Source organism: Pseudophryne corroboree, chromosome 9, assembly GCF_028390025.1.
Source record: "Pseudophryne corroboree isolate aPseCor3 chromosome 9, aPseCor3.hap2, whole genome shotgun sequence".
In the NCBI taxonomy this organism is placed as follows: domain Eukaryota; kingdom Metazoa; phylum Chordata; class Amphibia; order Anura; family Myobatrachidae; genus Pseudophryne; species Pseudophryne corroboree.
In genome coordinates this window covers 478,877,991-478,896,089 of record NC_086452.1, presented here as the reverse complement: position 1 = coordinate 478,896,089, position 18,099 = coordinate 478,877,991, and the positions used below count along the sequence as shown (strand labels likewise).

The 18,099-nt window shown below is 43.8% G+C and overlaps 1 protein-coding gene across 3 annotated transcripts in view; it reads right to left on the bottom strand.

Moving 5' to 3' along the window:
* DAG1 (dystroglycan 1) overlaps window positions 1-18,099 on the bottom strand; it is a 182,389-nt gene that overhangs the window by 38,163 nt on the left and 126,127 nt on the right. Inside the window, exon 1 of one of the 3 annotated variants that reach the window (XM_063941431.1) lies at window positions 1,607-1,727. The exons of the other annotated variants lie outside the window; for them this stretch is intronic. The gene's annotated coding sequence lies outside the window, so the exon portion shown is untranslated. Of the gene's footprint in view, window positions 1-1,606; window positions 1,728-18,099 lie in introns of those variants that run through there. 3 annotated transcript variants of the gene reach the window in all.

Below are 18,099 nucleotides of genomic sequence, written 5' to 3'. Positions count from 1 at the left end.
GGGAGTATTAGAGCATTATACACATATATCAGTACAGTGCGGGAGTATTAGAGCATTATACACGTATATCAGTACAGTGCGGGAGTATTAGAGCATTATACACGTATATCAGTACAGTGCGGGAGTATTAGAGCATTATACACGTATATCAGTACAGTGAGGGAGTATTAGAGCATTATACACGTATATCAGTACAGTGAGGGAGTATTATACAGGTATATGAGTACAGTGAGGGAGCATTATACACGTATATCAGTCCAGTGAGGGAGTATTAGAGCATTATACACGTATATCAGTCCAGTGAGGGAGTATTATACACGTATATCAGTCCAGTGAGGGAGTATTAGAGCATTATACACGTATATCAGTCCAGTGAGGGAGTATTATACACGTATATCAGTCCAGTGAGGGAGTATTAGAGCATTATACACGTATATCAGTCCAGTGAGGGAGTATTATACACGTATATCAGTCCAGTGAGGGAGTATTAGAGCATTATACACGTATATCAGTCCAGTGAGGGAGTATTATACACTTATATCAGTCCAGTGAGGGAGTATTATACACGTATATCAGTCCAGTGAGGGAGCATTATACACGTATATCAGTCCAGTGAGGGAGCATTATACACGTATATCAGTCCAGTGAGGGAGCATTATACACGTATATCAGTCCAGTGAGGGAGTATTAGAGCATTATACACGTATATCAGTCCAGTGAGGGAGCATTAGAGCATTATACACGTATAGCAGTCCAGTGAGGGAGTATTGGAGCATTATACACGTATATCAGTACAGTGAGGGAGTATTAGAGCATTATACACGTATATCAGTACAGTGAGGGAGCATTATACACGTATATCAGTACAGTGAGGGAGTATTATACACGTATATCAGTACAGTGAGGGAGTATTAGAGCATTATACACGTATATCAGTACAGTGAGGGAGTATTATACACGTATATCAGTACAGTGAGGGAGTATTAGAGCATTATACACGTATATCAGTACAGTGAGGGAGTAATATACACGTATATCAGTACAGTGAGGGAGTATTAGAGCATTATACACGTATATCAGTACAGTGAGGGAGTATTATACACGTATATCAGTACAGTGAGGGAGTATTAGAGCATTATACACGTATATCAGTACAGTGAGGGAGTATTATACACGTATATCAGTACAGTGAGGGAGTATTAGAGCATTATACACGTATATCAGTACAGTGAGGGAGCATTATACACGTATATCAGTACAGTGAGGGAGTATTATACACGTATATCAGTACAGTGAGGGAGTATTATACACGTATATCAGTACAGTGAGGGAGTATTAGAGCATTATACACGTATATCAGTACAGTGAGGGAGTATTATACACGTATATCAGTACAGTGAGGGAGTATTATACACGTATATCAGTACAGTGAGGGAGTATTAGAGCATTATACACGTATATCAGTACAGTGAGGGAGTATTATACACGTATATCAGTACAGTGAGGGAGTATTATACACGTATATCAGTACAGTGAGGGAGTATTATACACGTATATCAGGCCAGTATCACAGAGCAGCACAGGCCGGGGTCTCCCCGCTACTCACCGCTCTCCGTCCCCTCAGAGGCCGCCGCCCGGAGCTCCCAGTATCCAGGCCCGGTTACAGGCCTCCGCTCTGTACACTCACTTCCCCTTCTCTGTGTCCGCTCGCCCAGTCCTCCCCTCTCCGCTTGGTGCGCTCCGCCCCCGTACTGCAGCAAACCCCGCCTAACTATTTCCCAACCAATCAGCGTGCCTGTACGTTTTGTCCGGCAGGACGGGCTCCGGCAGTGGCGCTAGTACCGCCTGGTGTCAGGGTCCTAGAGAGCACCGTGTTGTGTGCGTGAGAGAGCAGGTACGTGGGCGGGAACTGTATAGTGTCACCATATACCCCGTCCCCCACTGTACTGTCATCATCTACCCCCCTCTGTACTGTATATAACACCATACACCCCCCCACTGTACTGTATATAACACCATACACCCCCCACTGTACTGTATATTACACCATACACCCCCCCCACTGTACTGTATATCACACCATACACCCCCCCACTGTACTGTATATAACACCATACACCCCCCACTGTACTGTATATAACACCATACACCCCCACTGTACTGTATATAACACCATACACCCCCCACTGTACTGTATATAACACCATACACCCCCCACTGTACTGTATATAACACCATACACCCCCCCCACTGTACTGTATATAACACCATACACCCCCCCACTGTACTGTATATAACACCATACACCCCCCACTGTACTGTATATAACACCATACACCCCCCACTGTACTGTATATAACACCATACACCCCCCCCCCACTGTACTGTATATAACACCATACCCCCCCCCACTGTACTGTATATAACACCATACCCCCCCTGTACTGTACTGTATATAACACCATACACCCCCCCCCCACTGTACTGTATATAACACCATACACCCCCCCACTGTACTGTATATAACACCATACACCCCCCACTGTACTGTATATAACACCATACACCCCCCACTGTACTGTATATAACACCATACACCCTCCCCCCACTGTACTGTATATAACACCATACACCCCCCACTGTACTGTATATAACACCATACACCCCCCCCCCCACTGTACTGTATATAACCCCATACACCCCCCACTGTACTGTATATAACACCATACACCCCCCCCACTGTACTGTATATAACACCATACACCCCCCCCACTGTACTATATATAACACCATACACCCCCCACTGTACTGTATATAACCCCATACACCCCTCACTGTACTGTATATGACACCATACACCCCCCCCACTGTACTGTATATAACACCATACACCCCCCACTGTACTGTATATAACACCATACACCCTCCCCCCACTGTACTGTATATAACACCATACACCCCCCACTGTACTGTATATAACACCATACACCCCCCCCCCACTGTACTGTATATAACCCCATACACCCCCCACTGTACTGTATATAACACCATACACCCCCCCACTGTACTGTATATAACACCATACACCCCCCCCACTGTACTATATATAACACCATACACCCCCCACTGTACTGTATATAACCCCATACACCCCTCACTGTACTGTATATGACACCATACACCCCCCCCACTGTACTGTATATAACACCATACACCCCCCACTGTACTGTATATAACACCATACACCCCCCACTGTACTGTATATAACACCATACACCCCCACTGTACTGTATATAACACCATACACCCCCCCCCACTGTACTGTATATAACACCATACACCCCCCCACTGTACTGTATATAACACCATACACCCCCACTGTACTGTATATAACACCATACACCCACCCCCCACTGTACTGTATATAACACCATACACCCCCCCACTGTACTGTATATAACACCATACACCCCCCACTGTACTGTATATAACACCATACACCCCCCACTGTACTGTATATAACACCATACACCCCCCCACTGTACTGTATATAACACCATACCCCCCCCTGTACTGTATATAACACCATACACACCCCCACTCACTGTACTCTGTATAACACCATACCCCCCCCCCACTGTACTGTATATACACCTTACACCCCCCCACTGTACTGTATATAACACCATACAATCCCCCAACTCACTGTACTGTATATAACACCATACCCCCACTGTACTGTATATAACACCATACACCCCCCCACTGTACTGTATATAACACCATACACACACACCACTGTACTGTATATAACACCATACACCCCCCCACTGTACTGTATATAACACCATACACCCCCCCACACTGTACTGTATATAACCCCATACACCCCCCACTGTACTGTATATAACCCCATACACCCCCCCCCACTGTACTGTATATAACCCCATACACCCCCCCCACTGTACTGTATATAACACCATACACCCCCCCACTGTACTGTATATAACACCATACACCCCCATTGTACTGTATATAACACCATACACCCCCCACTGTACTGTATATAACACCATACACCCCCCCCACTGTACTGTATATAACACCATACACCCCCCACTGTACTGTATATAACACCATACACCCCCCACTGTACTGTATATAACACCATACACCCCCACTGTACTGTATATAACACTATACCCCCACCCCCCCCACTGTACTGTATATAACACCATACACCCCCCACTGTACTGTATATAACACCATACACCCCCACTGTACTGTATATAACACCATACACCCCCCCACTGTACTGTATATAACACCATACCCCCCCTGTACTGTATATAACACCATACACACCCCCACTCACTGTACTGTGTATAACACCATACCCCCCCCACTGTACTGTATATAACACCATACACCCCCCCACTGTACTGTATATAACACCTTACACCCCCCCCACTGTACTGTATATAACACCATACACCCCCCACTCACTGTACTGTATATAACACCATACCCCCCCACTGTACTGTATATAACACCATACACCCCCCACTGTACTGTATATAACACCATACACCCCCACTGTACTGTATATAACACCATACACACACACCCCACTGTACTGTATATAACACCATACACCCCCCCCCCCACTGTACTGTATATAACACCATACACCCCCCCCACACTGTACTGTATATAACCCCATACACCCCCCACTGTACTGTATATAACCCCATACACCCCCCCACTGTACTGTATATAACCCCATACACCCCCCCCCACTGTACTGTATATAATACCATACACCCCCCACTGTACTGTATATAACACCATACACCCCCCCACTGTACTGTATATAACACCATACACCCCCCCCCACTGTACTGTATATAACACCATACACCCCCCCCCACTGTACTGTATATAACACCATACATCCCCCACTGTACTGTATATAACACCATACACCCCCCCACTGTACTGTATATACCACAATACACCCCCCCACTCACTGTACTGTATATAACACCATACACCCCCCCACTGTACTGTATATTACACCATACACCCCCCACTGTACTGTATATAACACCATGTACCTCACCACTGTACTGTATATAACACCATACACCCCCCCACTGTACTGTAAATAACCCCATACACCCCCCCACTGTACTGTTTATAACACCATACACCCCCCCCACTGTACTGTATATAACACCATACACCCCCTCACTCCCTGTACTGTATATAACACCATACACCCCCCCACTGTACTGTATATAACACCATACACCCCCCACTCACTGTACTGTATATAACACCATACATCCCCCCACTCACTGTACTGTATATAACACCATACACCCCCCACTGTACTGTATATTACACCATACACCCCCCACTGTACTGTATATAACACCATACACCCCCACTGTACTGTATATAACACCATGTACCTCACCACTGTACTGTACATAACACCATACACCCCCCCCCCCACTGTACTGTATATAACCCCATACCCCCCACTGTACTGTATATAACCCCATACACCCCCCCACTGTACTGTATATAACACCATACGCCCCCCCACTGTACTGTATATAACACTATACACCCCCCCACTGTACTGTATATAACACCATACACCCCTCCCCCCCACACTGTACTGTATATAACACCATACACCCCCCCCCCACTGTACTGTATATAACACCATACACCCCCCCACTCACTGTACTGTATATAACACCATACACCCCCCACTGTACTGTATATTACACCATACACCCCCCCACTGTACTGTATATAACACCATACACCCCCCACTGTACTGTATATAACACCATACACCGCCCCACTGTACTGTATATAATCCCATACACCCCCCCCCCACTGTACTGTATAGTGTCACCATATACCCCGTCCCCCACTGTACTGTCATCATATACCCCCCACTGTACTGTATATAACCCCATACACCCCCCCACTGTACTGTATATAACACCATACACCCCCCCACTGTACTGTATATAACACCATATACCCCCCACTGTACTGTATATAACACCATACACCCCCCACTGTACTGTATATTACACCATACACCCCCCCACTGTACTGTATATAACACCATGCACCCCCCCCACTGTACTGTATATAACCCCATACACCCCCCACTGTACTGTATATAACACCATACACCCCCCACTGTACTGTATATAACACCATACACCCCCACTGTACTGTATATAACACCATACACCCCCCCACTGTACTGTATATAACACCATATACCCCCCACTGTACTGTATATAACACCATACACCCCCCACTGTACTGTATATTACACCATACACCCCCCCACTGTACTGTATATAACACCATGCACCCCCCCACTGTACTGTATATAACCCCATACACCCCCCACTGTACTGTATAGTGTCACCATATACCCCGTCCACCACTGTACTGTCATCATATACCACCCACTGTACTGTATATAACCCCATACACCCCCCACTGTACTGTATATAACCCCATACACCCCCCCCACTGTACTGTATAGTGTCACCATATACCCCGCCCCCCACTGTACTGTCATCATATACCCCCCACTGTACTGTATATAACCCCATACACCCCCCCACTGTACTGTATATAACCCCATACACTCCCCCCACTGTACTGTATAGTGTCACCATAGACCCCGTCCCCCACTGTACTGTCATCATATACCCCCCACTGTACTGTATATAACCCCAAACACCCCCACTGTACTGTATATAACACCCTATACCCCCACTGTACTGTATATAACACCATACACCCCCCCACTGTACTGTATATAACACCATACACCCCCACTGTACTGTATATAACACCATACACCCCCCACTGTACTGTATATAACACCATACACCCGCCCCCACTGTACTGTATATAACACCATACACCCCACCACTGTACTGTATATAACACCCTATACCCCCACTGTACTGTATATAACACCATACACCCCCCCACTGTACTGTATATAACACCATACACCCCCACTGTACTGTATATAACACCATACACCCCCCCACTGTACTGTATATAACACCATACACCCCCCCACTGTACTGTATATAACACCATACACCCCCACACTGTACTGTATATAACACCATATAACCCCACTGTACTGTATATAACACCATACACCCCCCACTGTACTGTATATAACATTATGTACCTTACCTCTGTACTGTATATAACACCATGTACCCCCCACTGTACTGTATATAACACCATACACCTCCCACTGTACTGTATATAACCCCATATACCCCCACTCTGCTGTATATAAACCCATATACCCCCACTATACTGTATATAACACCATGTACTCCCACTGTACTGTATATAACCTCATATACCCCCCCACTGTACTGTATATAAGATTATGTACCTTACCTCTGTACTGTAGATAACACCATGTACCCCCACTGTACTGTATATAACCCCATATACCCCCCCACTGTACTGTATATAACCCCATATACCCCCCACTGTACTGTATATAACATTATGTACCTTACCTCTGTACTGTATATAACACCATGTACCCCCACTGTACTGTATATAACACCATACACCTCCCACTGTACTGTATATAACACCATACCCCCCCACTGTACTGTATATAACACCATATACCCCCACTGTACTGTATATAACACCATACACCCCCCACTGTACTGTATATAACACCCTATACACCCCCACTGTACTGTATATAACACCCCCTGTACTGTATATAACACCATACACCCCCCACTGTACTGTATATAACACCATATACCCCCACTGTACTGTATATAACACCATACACCCCCCACTGTACTGTATATAACACCCTATGCCCCCAATGTACTGTATATAACACGATACCCCCCCCCACTGTACTGTATATAACACCATACACCCCCCACTGTACTGTATATAACACCATATACCCCCACTGTACTGTATATAACACCATACACCCCCCACTGTACTGTATATAACACCATACACCCCCCCCCCCCACTGTACTATATATAACACCATATACCCCCACTGTATTGTATATAACACCATACACACCCACTGTACTGTATATAACATTATGTACCTTACCTCTGTACTGTATATAACACCATGTACCCCCACTGTACTGTGTATAACACCATATACCCCCACTGTACTGTATATAACCCCATATATCTCCCCACTGTACTGTATATAACCCTATATACCCCCACTGTACTGTATATAACATTATGTACCTTACCTCTGTACTGTATATAACACCATGTACCCCCACTGTACTGTATATAACACCATACACCTCCCACTGTATTGTATATAACCCCATATACCCCCACTGTACTGTAAATAAACCCATATACCCCCACTGTACTGTATATAACACCATGTACTCCCACTGTACTGTATATAACACCATACACCTCCCACTGTACTGTATATAACCCCATATACCCCCCACTGTGCTGTATATAAACCGATATACCCCCACTGTACTGTATATAACAGCATGTACTCCCACTGTACTGTATATAACACCATACACCCCCACTGTACTGTATATCACCCCATATACCCCCACTGTACAACACCATGCACCACACCACTGTACTGCATATAACCCCATATACCTCCATTGTACTGTATATAACACCATATACCCCCCACTGTGCTGTATATAATCCCATATACCCCCACTGTACTGTATATAACCCCATATACCCCCACTGTACTGTATATAACACCATGTACCCCCACTGTACTGTATATAACACCATATACCCCCCACTGTACTGTATATAACACTATTTACCCCCACTGTACTGTATATAACCCCATATACCCTCACTGTACTGTATATAACCCCATATACCCCCACTATACTGTATATAACACCATATACCCCTCACTGTGCTATATATAACCCCATAAGCCCCCACTGTACTGTATATCACCCCATATACCTCCCACTGTACTGTATATAACTCCATTTACCCTCACTGTACTGTATATAACCCCATATACCCCCCACTGTACTGTATATCACACCATGTACACCCACTGTACTGTATATCACCCCATATACCCCCACTGTACTGTATATAACACCATGTACCCCCACTGTACTATATATAACACCATATACCCCCACTGTACTATATATAGCTCCATAGACTGCCCACTGTACTGTATATAACATCATGTACACCCACTTTACTGTGTATAACACCATGTACCTTTCATACACTCCGTGTACTCTCATTACACTGTTATATGTGTATAATGCTCTGTGTACCCCTCATTACACCGTTATATGTGTATAATGGTCTGTGTACCCCTCATTACACTGTTATATGTGTATAATGGTCTGTGTACCCCTCATTACACCGTTATATGTGTATAATGGTCTGTGTACCCCTCACTACACTGTTATATGTGTATAATGCTCTGTGTACCCCTCATTACACCGTTATATGTGTATAATGGTCTGTGTACCCCTCATTACACTGTTATATGTCTATAATGCTCTGTGTACCCCTCATTACACCGTTATATGTGTATAATGGTCTGTGTAGCCCTCATTACACCGTTATATGTGTATAATGCTCTGTGTACCCCTCATTACACTGTTATATGTGTATAATGCTCTGTGTACCCCTCATTACACCGTTATATGTGTATAATGCTCCGTGTACCCCTCATTACACCGTTATATGTGTATAATGCTCTGTGTACCCCTCATTACACTGTTATATGTCTATAATGGTTTGTGTACCCCTCATTACACCGTTATATGTGTATAATGGTCTGTGTACTCCTCATTACACTGTTATATGTGTATAATGCTCTGTGTACCCCTCATTACACCGTTATATGTGTATAATGGTCTGTGTACCCCTCATTACACTGTTATATGTGTATAATGCTCCGTGTACCCCTCATTACACTGTTATATGTGTATAATGCTCTGTGTACCCCTCATTACACTGTTATATGTGTATAATGCTCTGTGTACCCCTCATTACACTGTTATATGTGTATAATGCTCTGTGTACCCCTCATTACACTGTTATATGTGTATAATGCTCTGTGTACCCCTCATTACACTGTTATATGTGTATAATGCTCCGTGTACCCCTCATTACACTGTTATATGTGTATAATGCTCCGTGTACTCTCATTACACTGTTATATTTGTATAATGGTCTGTGTACCCCTCATTACACTGTTATATGTGTATAATGCTCTGTGTACCCCTCATTATACTGTTATATGTGTATAATGGTCTGTGTACCCCTCATTACACTGTTATATGTGTATAATGCTCTGTGTACCCCTCATTACACTGTTATATGTGTATAATGCTCCGTGTACCCATCATTACACTGTTATATGTGTATAATGCTCCGTGTATCCCACATTACACTGTTATATGTGTATAATGCTCCGTGTACCCCTCATTACACTGTTATATGTGTATAATGCTCTGTGTACCCCTCATTACACTGTTATATGTGTATAATGGTCTGTGTACCCCTCATTACACTGTTATATGTGTATAATGCTCCGTGTACCCCTCATTACACTGTTATATGTGTATAATGGTCTGTGTACCCCTCATTACACTGTTATATGTGTATTATGGTCTGTGTACCCCACATTACACTGTTATATGTCTATAATGGTCTATGTACCCCTCATTACACTGTTATATGTGTATAATGGTCTGTGTACCCCACATTACACTGTTATATGTCTATAATGTTCTGTGTACCCCTCATTACACTGTTATATGTCTATAATGGTCTATGTATCCCTCATTACACTGTTATATGTGTATAATGCTCTGTGTACCCCTCATTACACTGTTATATGTCTATAATGGTTTGTGTACCCCTCATTACACCGTTATATGTGTATAATGGTCTGTGTACCCCTCATTACACTGTTATACAGTATGTGTATAATGCTCTGTGTACCCCTCATTACACCGTTATATGTGTATAATGCTCTGTGTACCCCTCATTACACTGTTATATGTGTATAATGCTCTGTGTACCCCTCATTACACTGTTATATGTGTATAATGCTCTGTGTACCCCTCATTACACTGTTATATGTGTATAATGCTCGTGTACTCTCATTTCACTGTTATATTTGTATAATGGTCTGTGTACCCCTCATTACACTGTTATATGTGTATAATGCTCTGTGTACCCCTCATTATACTGTTATATGTGTATAATGCTCTGTGTACCCGTCATTACACTGTTATATGTGTATAATGCTCAGTGTGCCCCTTATTACACTGTTATATGTGTATAATGCTCCGTGTACCCCTTATTACACTGTTATATGTGTATAATGGTCTGTGTATCCCTCATTACACTGTTATATGTGTATAATGCTCTGTGTATCCCTCATTACACTGTTATATGTGTATAATGCTCCGTGTACCCCTTATTACACTGTTATATGTGTATAATGGTCTGTGTATCCCTCATTACACTGTTATATGTGTATAATGGTCTGTGTACTCCTCATTGCACTGTTATATTTGTATAATGGTCTGTGTACCCCTCATTACACTGTTATATGTGTATGATCGTCTGTGTACCCCTCATTACACCGTTATATGTGTATAATGGTCTGTGTATCCCTCACTACACTGTTATATGTGTATAATGCTCTGTGTACCCCTCATTACACCATTATATGTGTATAATGGTCTGTGTACCCCTCATTACACTGTTATATGTCTATAATGCTCTGTGTACCCCTCATTACACCGTTATATGTGTATAATGGTCTGTGTACCCCTCATTACACCGTTATATGTGTATAATGCTCCGTGTACCCCTCATTACACCGTAATATGTGTATAATGCTCTGTGTACCCCTCATTACACTGTTATATGTCTATAATGGTTTGTGTACCCCTCATTACACCGTTATATGTGTATAATGGTCTGTGTACTCCTCATTACACTGTTATATGTGTATAATGCTCTGTGTACCCCTCATTACACCGTTATATGTGTATAATGGTCTGTGTACCCCTCATTACACTGTTATATGTGTATAATGCTCCGTGTACCCCTCATTACACTGTTATATGTGTATAATGCTCTGTGTACCCCTCATTACACTGTTATATGTGTATAATGCTCTGTGTACCCCTCATTACACTGTTATATGTGTATAATGCTCTGTGTACCCCTCATTACACTGTTATATGTGTATAATGCTCTGTGTACCCCTCATTACACTGTTATATGTGTATAATGCTCCGTGTACCCCTCATTACACTGTTATATGTGTATAATGCTCCGTGTACTCTCATTACACTGTTATATTTGTATAATGGTCTGTGTACCCCTCATTACACTGTTATATGTGTATAATGCTCTGTGTACCCCTCATTATACTGTTATATGTGTATAATGGTCTGTGTACCCCTCATTACACTGTTATATGTGTATAATGCTCTGTGTACCCGTCATTACACTGTTATATGTGTATAATGCTCCGTGTACCCATCATTACACTGTTATATGTGTATAATGCTCCGTGTATCCCACATTACACTGTTACATGTGTATAATGCTCCGTGTACCCCTCATTACACTGTTATATGTGTATAATGCTCTGTGTACCCCTCATTACACTGTTATATGTGTATAATGCTCCGTGTACCCTCATTACACTGGTATATGTGTATAATGGTCTGTGTACTTATCATTGCGCCGTTATATGTGTATAATGGTCTGTGTACCCCTCATTACACTGTTATGTTTATATAATGGTCTATGTACCCCTCATTACACTGTTATATGTGTATAATGCTCTGTGTACCCCTCATTACACTGTTATATGTGTATAATGCTCTGTGTACCCCTCATAACACTGTTATATGTGTATAATGCTCTGTGTACCCCCAATCACACTGTTATATGTGTATAATGGTCTGTGTATCCCACATTACACTGGTATATGTGTATAATGCTCTGTGTACCCCTCATCGCACTGTTATATGTGTATAATGCTCCATGTACGCCTCATTACACCGTTATATGTGTACAATGCTCTGTGTACCCCTCATTACACTGTTATATGTGTATAATGCTCTGTGTACCCCTCATTACACTGTTATATGTGTATAATGCTCTGTGTACCCCTCATTACACTGTTATATGTGTATAATGCTCTGTGTACCCTCATTACACTGTTATATGTGTATAATGCTCTGTGTACCCCTCATTACACTGTTATATGTGTATAATGCTCTGTGTACCCCTCATTACACAGTTATATGTCTATAATGCTCTGTGTACCCCTCATTACACTGTTATATGTGTATAATGCTGTGTTCCCCTCATTACACTGTTATATGTGTATAATGGTCTGTGTACTCCTCATTACACTGTTATATTTGTATAATGGTCTGTGTACCCCTCATTACACTGTTATATGTGTATGATCGTCTGTGTACCCCTCATTACACTGTTATATGTTTATAATTCTCTGTGTACCCCACATTACACTGTTATATGTGTATAATGCTCTGTGTACCCCACATTACACTGTTATATGTGTATAATGGTCTGTGTACCCCTCATTACACTGTTATATGTGTATAATGGTCTATGTATCCCTCATTACACTGTTATATGTGTATAATTCTCTGTGTACCCCACATTACACTGTTATATGTATATAATGCTCTGTGTACCCCACATTACACTGTTATATGTGTATAATGGTCTGTGTACCCCTCATTACACTGTTATATGTGTATAATGGTCTATGTATCCCTCATTACACTGTTATGTGTATAATGCTCTGTGTACCCCTCATTACACTGTTATATGTCTATAATGGTCCGTGTACCCCTCATTACACTGTTATATGTCTATAATGGTCTGTGTACCCCTCATTACACTGTTATATGTGTATAATGCTCTGTGTACTCTTATTACACTGTTATATGTGTATAATTCTCTGTGTACCCCTCATTACACTGTTATATGTGTATAATGCTCCGTGTACCCTCATTACACTGTTATATGTGTATAATGGTCTGTGTACCCCTTATTACACTGTTATATGTGTATAATGCTCTGTGTACCCCTCATTACACTGTTATATGTGTATAATGCTCCGTGTACCCTCATTACACTGTTATATGTGTATAATGGTCTGTGTACTTATCATTGCGCCGTTATATGTGTATAATGGTCTGTGTACCCCTCATTACACTGTTATGTTTATATAATGGTCTATGTACCCCTCATTACACTGTTATATGTGTATAATGCTCTGTGTACCCCTCATTACACTGTTATATGTGTATAATGCTCTGTGTACCCCCAATCACACTGTTATATGTGTATAATGGTCTGTGTATCCCACATTACACTGGTATATGTGTATAATGCTCTGTGTACCCCTCATTACACTGTTATATGTGTATAATGCTCTGTGTACCCCTCATCACACTGTTATATGTGTATAATGCTCCGTGTACCCCTCATTACACTGTTATATGTGTATAATGCTCTGTGTACCCCTCATTACACTGTTATATGTGTATAATGCTCTGTGTACCCTCATTACACTGTTATATGTGTATAATGCTCTGTGTACCCCTCATTACACTGTTATATGTGTATAATGCTCTGTGTACCCCTCATTACACTGTTATATGTCTATAATGCTCTGTGTACCCCTCATTACACTGTTATATGTGTATAATGCTCTGTGTACTCCTCATTACACTGTTATATGTGTATAATGCTCCGTGTACCCTCATTACACTGTTATATGTCTATAGTCCTCTGTGTACCCTCATTACACTGTTATATGTGTATAATGGTCTATGTATCCCTCATTACACTGTTATATGTGTATAATGGTCTATGTATCCCTCATTACACTGTTATATGTGTATAATGCTCTATGTATCCCTCATTACACTGTTATATCTATATAATGCTCTGTGTACCCCCCATCAATGTTATATGTGTATAATGCTCTGTGTACCCCTCATTACACTGTTATTGTATAATGGTCTGTGTACCCCTCATTACACTGTTATATGTGTATAATGGTCTGTGTATCCCTCATTACACTGTTATATGTGTATAATGCTCTGTGTACCCCTCATTACACTGTTATATGTGTATAATGCTCTGTGTACCCCTCATTACACTGTTATATGTGTATAATGCTCTGTGTACCCCTCATTACACTGTTATATGTTTATAATGCTCTGTGTACCCCCCATCACACTGTTATATGTGTATAATGCTCTGTGTACCCCTCATTACACTGTTATATGTGTATAATGCTCTGTGTACCCCTCATTACACTGTTATATGTGTATAATGGTCTGTGTATCCCTCATTACACTGTTATATGTGTATAATGCTCTGTGTACCCCTCATTACACTGTTATATGTTTATAATGCTCTGTGTACCCCTCATTACACTGTTATATGTGTATAATGGTCTGTGTATCCCTCATTACACTGTTATATGTGTATAATGGTCTGTGTATCCCTCATTACACTGTTATATGTGTATAATGCTCTGTGTATACTATGTATCTCCCCATTATAATAAATCTCTCCAGGTGTAAATCATATTGGGCGTCAGGCACGAGTTCTGCGCCCGGCTTATTAGATGTTGAAGGTTTGACGGTGGTCCCTGGTAAATCTGTGCGTCCCGTGCGGCGGCGGCACAGGAGTGAGGCACAGTGATTGGTCAGACTGGATGACAGATTGTGTCTATGACGGTCAGTCACAGCTGCCCGGTGTGATGGAGGCACTGGTGATGTTAGTGATTGTGCGGATTGTTCTATATAGATGTCACTGCATGATCTAATCACCGGCAATTATACGTCTATTCAGTGCGTGGCGGAGGATTCTCAATACGCCATTTTGTTGTTCACAAAAGCAGTAACGAGCGGTAAATGACTATCAGTCTGATTGCTATGGTAACAACAACCTTACAGAAACAACATTATATTCCCCTATAGACAGGCTCTGACACGTTACTGTAGCTCCCCCCGCTGAGCAGTGTCTGGGGGATGATGGCGAGGGCACACACTGCGTCACCCTCCGCCAGTCACTGTACTGCACACGCCAGGCCTGTACCAGGTGTAATCCCGGGAGCCAGGCGCTGTATGCTGCGACACGTGTGGTGTCCCCCGTACTGGCGTAAACCCATGGTCCGTGTGACTCTCACCGTACTGACTGACCGCCTAATACAGAATGGAACGCAGCTGAATCATTCCGGAGTCTGCGTACGTGCAGAAGCGTGCGCGCACAAAGTGAGGTGCGACGGCAAGATGGCTAGAGAACACTAGTTCCGGAGCCTGGTGATACTCGTGAGATGATGCGCTTCTTGTGTCCTGTGTTTTATAAGCGCATATTTCATGTTTTAATGTGAGTGCAATGGAGTATTAAAGTGCGGAGTGCGGGGGATCTGTGTCCCCTGCGGGGGCACCTGGTCGGGCTGCGCTGGGACAGTGTGTCTGTTCTTAGTGCCTGTCGGTGTGTGGCAACGGGTGTCTGATACTGGGATCATGTATTGGTTCCCTGCTCCAGACGTCAAACTTGGCACGATTCGGCAGCCAATAGGAAGCGCCGCCTGCGGGCTTTCAAATCCGGCACCCTCCGGGAGCCAATCACGGCTCGTGGAGCGGCAGCCACTAGGATACGGCCGCGGCGAGCCAATCAGAGCTCACTGCGCAGTAGCAGGCCCCGCCCCCGGCGTCTGACGCCACTGGGGAACGGCAGAAGTCAGTGGGTGGCATCGGAGAGAAGAGGACGCAGCGGAAGCTGTTCCTGAGGCCGCGGAAGAGGCCTGAAGAAGCCGGAGTCCAGAAGGAAGATACGTGTCGGCGGCTGGAAGCGGAGAAGAGGCGGCGGCGCCGCTGGCTAGCGGCAGAAGACAGAAATTGAGGACCAGAGAGGCGACCAGGGGTGGAATGGAAAAGAGCTAATTAAACTCCCCCCTGGTGCCTCTCTCAACATACAGCTAGGCCTTCAGTGAGGGCACCTGTCACCTACCCCCTTCCTAGAACATCAGGGATTGGGCTCTAGGCCTGTGGGGACATTCAGGCTAAGGCCTGTAGTGTGGTAGGTGTGCACTAGGCCCGTGGGGTAATTTCAGTCATTAGGCCTGTGCCCACATTAGAGGGCATTATACCCTAGTTCAAGAGCAGCCCAATAGGTGTATATGGTGACTCTGGGCAGGTCCCACATTAGGCGGGCACTAGGCCGTGGGTACAATTCAGGCCTTAGGCGTTAGGGCGTTAGGCGTGCCCTTAGTAGGCAGGCCCATAAATCTGAGCCTCATTATTATTAATGAGGCGTGCTGTGCATGAGGCACAGATCACTAGAGTCCCCCACATTTAGGCAGGCTGATCCCGAAACCGTTCTGGGCAGTAGGCCCAAGTAAGTGTGTGGGGAGGTGGGCAGGCTGTGCAGCGCCCACTCCCCAGTATTTAAAGTGATCTTCCCCTGTGTGGAGGAGCGGTCCAGCTCCACGCACTATGGGGGTAATTCAGACCTGATCGCTAGTCTGCGTTTCCTCACAGCCTGCGATCAGGTCCGAACTGCGCATGCACCGCAATGTGTAGGCGCGTTGCACGGGTACAAAGCGAATCGCCGCTCAGCGATGGGTTTGTGCGACCGCTCTGTTTGCACGGGCGTTCCCAAGGAGATTGACAGGAAGAGGGCGTTTGTGGGCGGTAACTGGCCGTTTTCTGGGAGTGGTTGGAAAAACGCAGGCGTGTCCAGGCGTTTGCAGGGCGGGTGTCTGACTTCAGTTCCGGCCCCGGACAGGCTGAAGTGATCGCAGCGGCTGAGTAAGTCCTGAGCTGCGCAGAGACTGCACAAGATCTGTTTGTACCGCTCTGCTACACATGACATCACACACTTACACAGATAAAATACACTCCCCTATGGGAGTGACTATGCGAACGCAGGACTGCAAAAA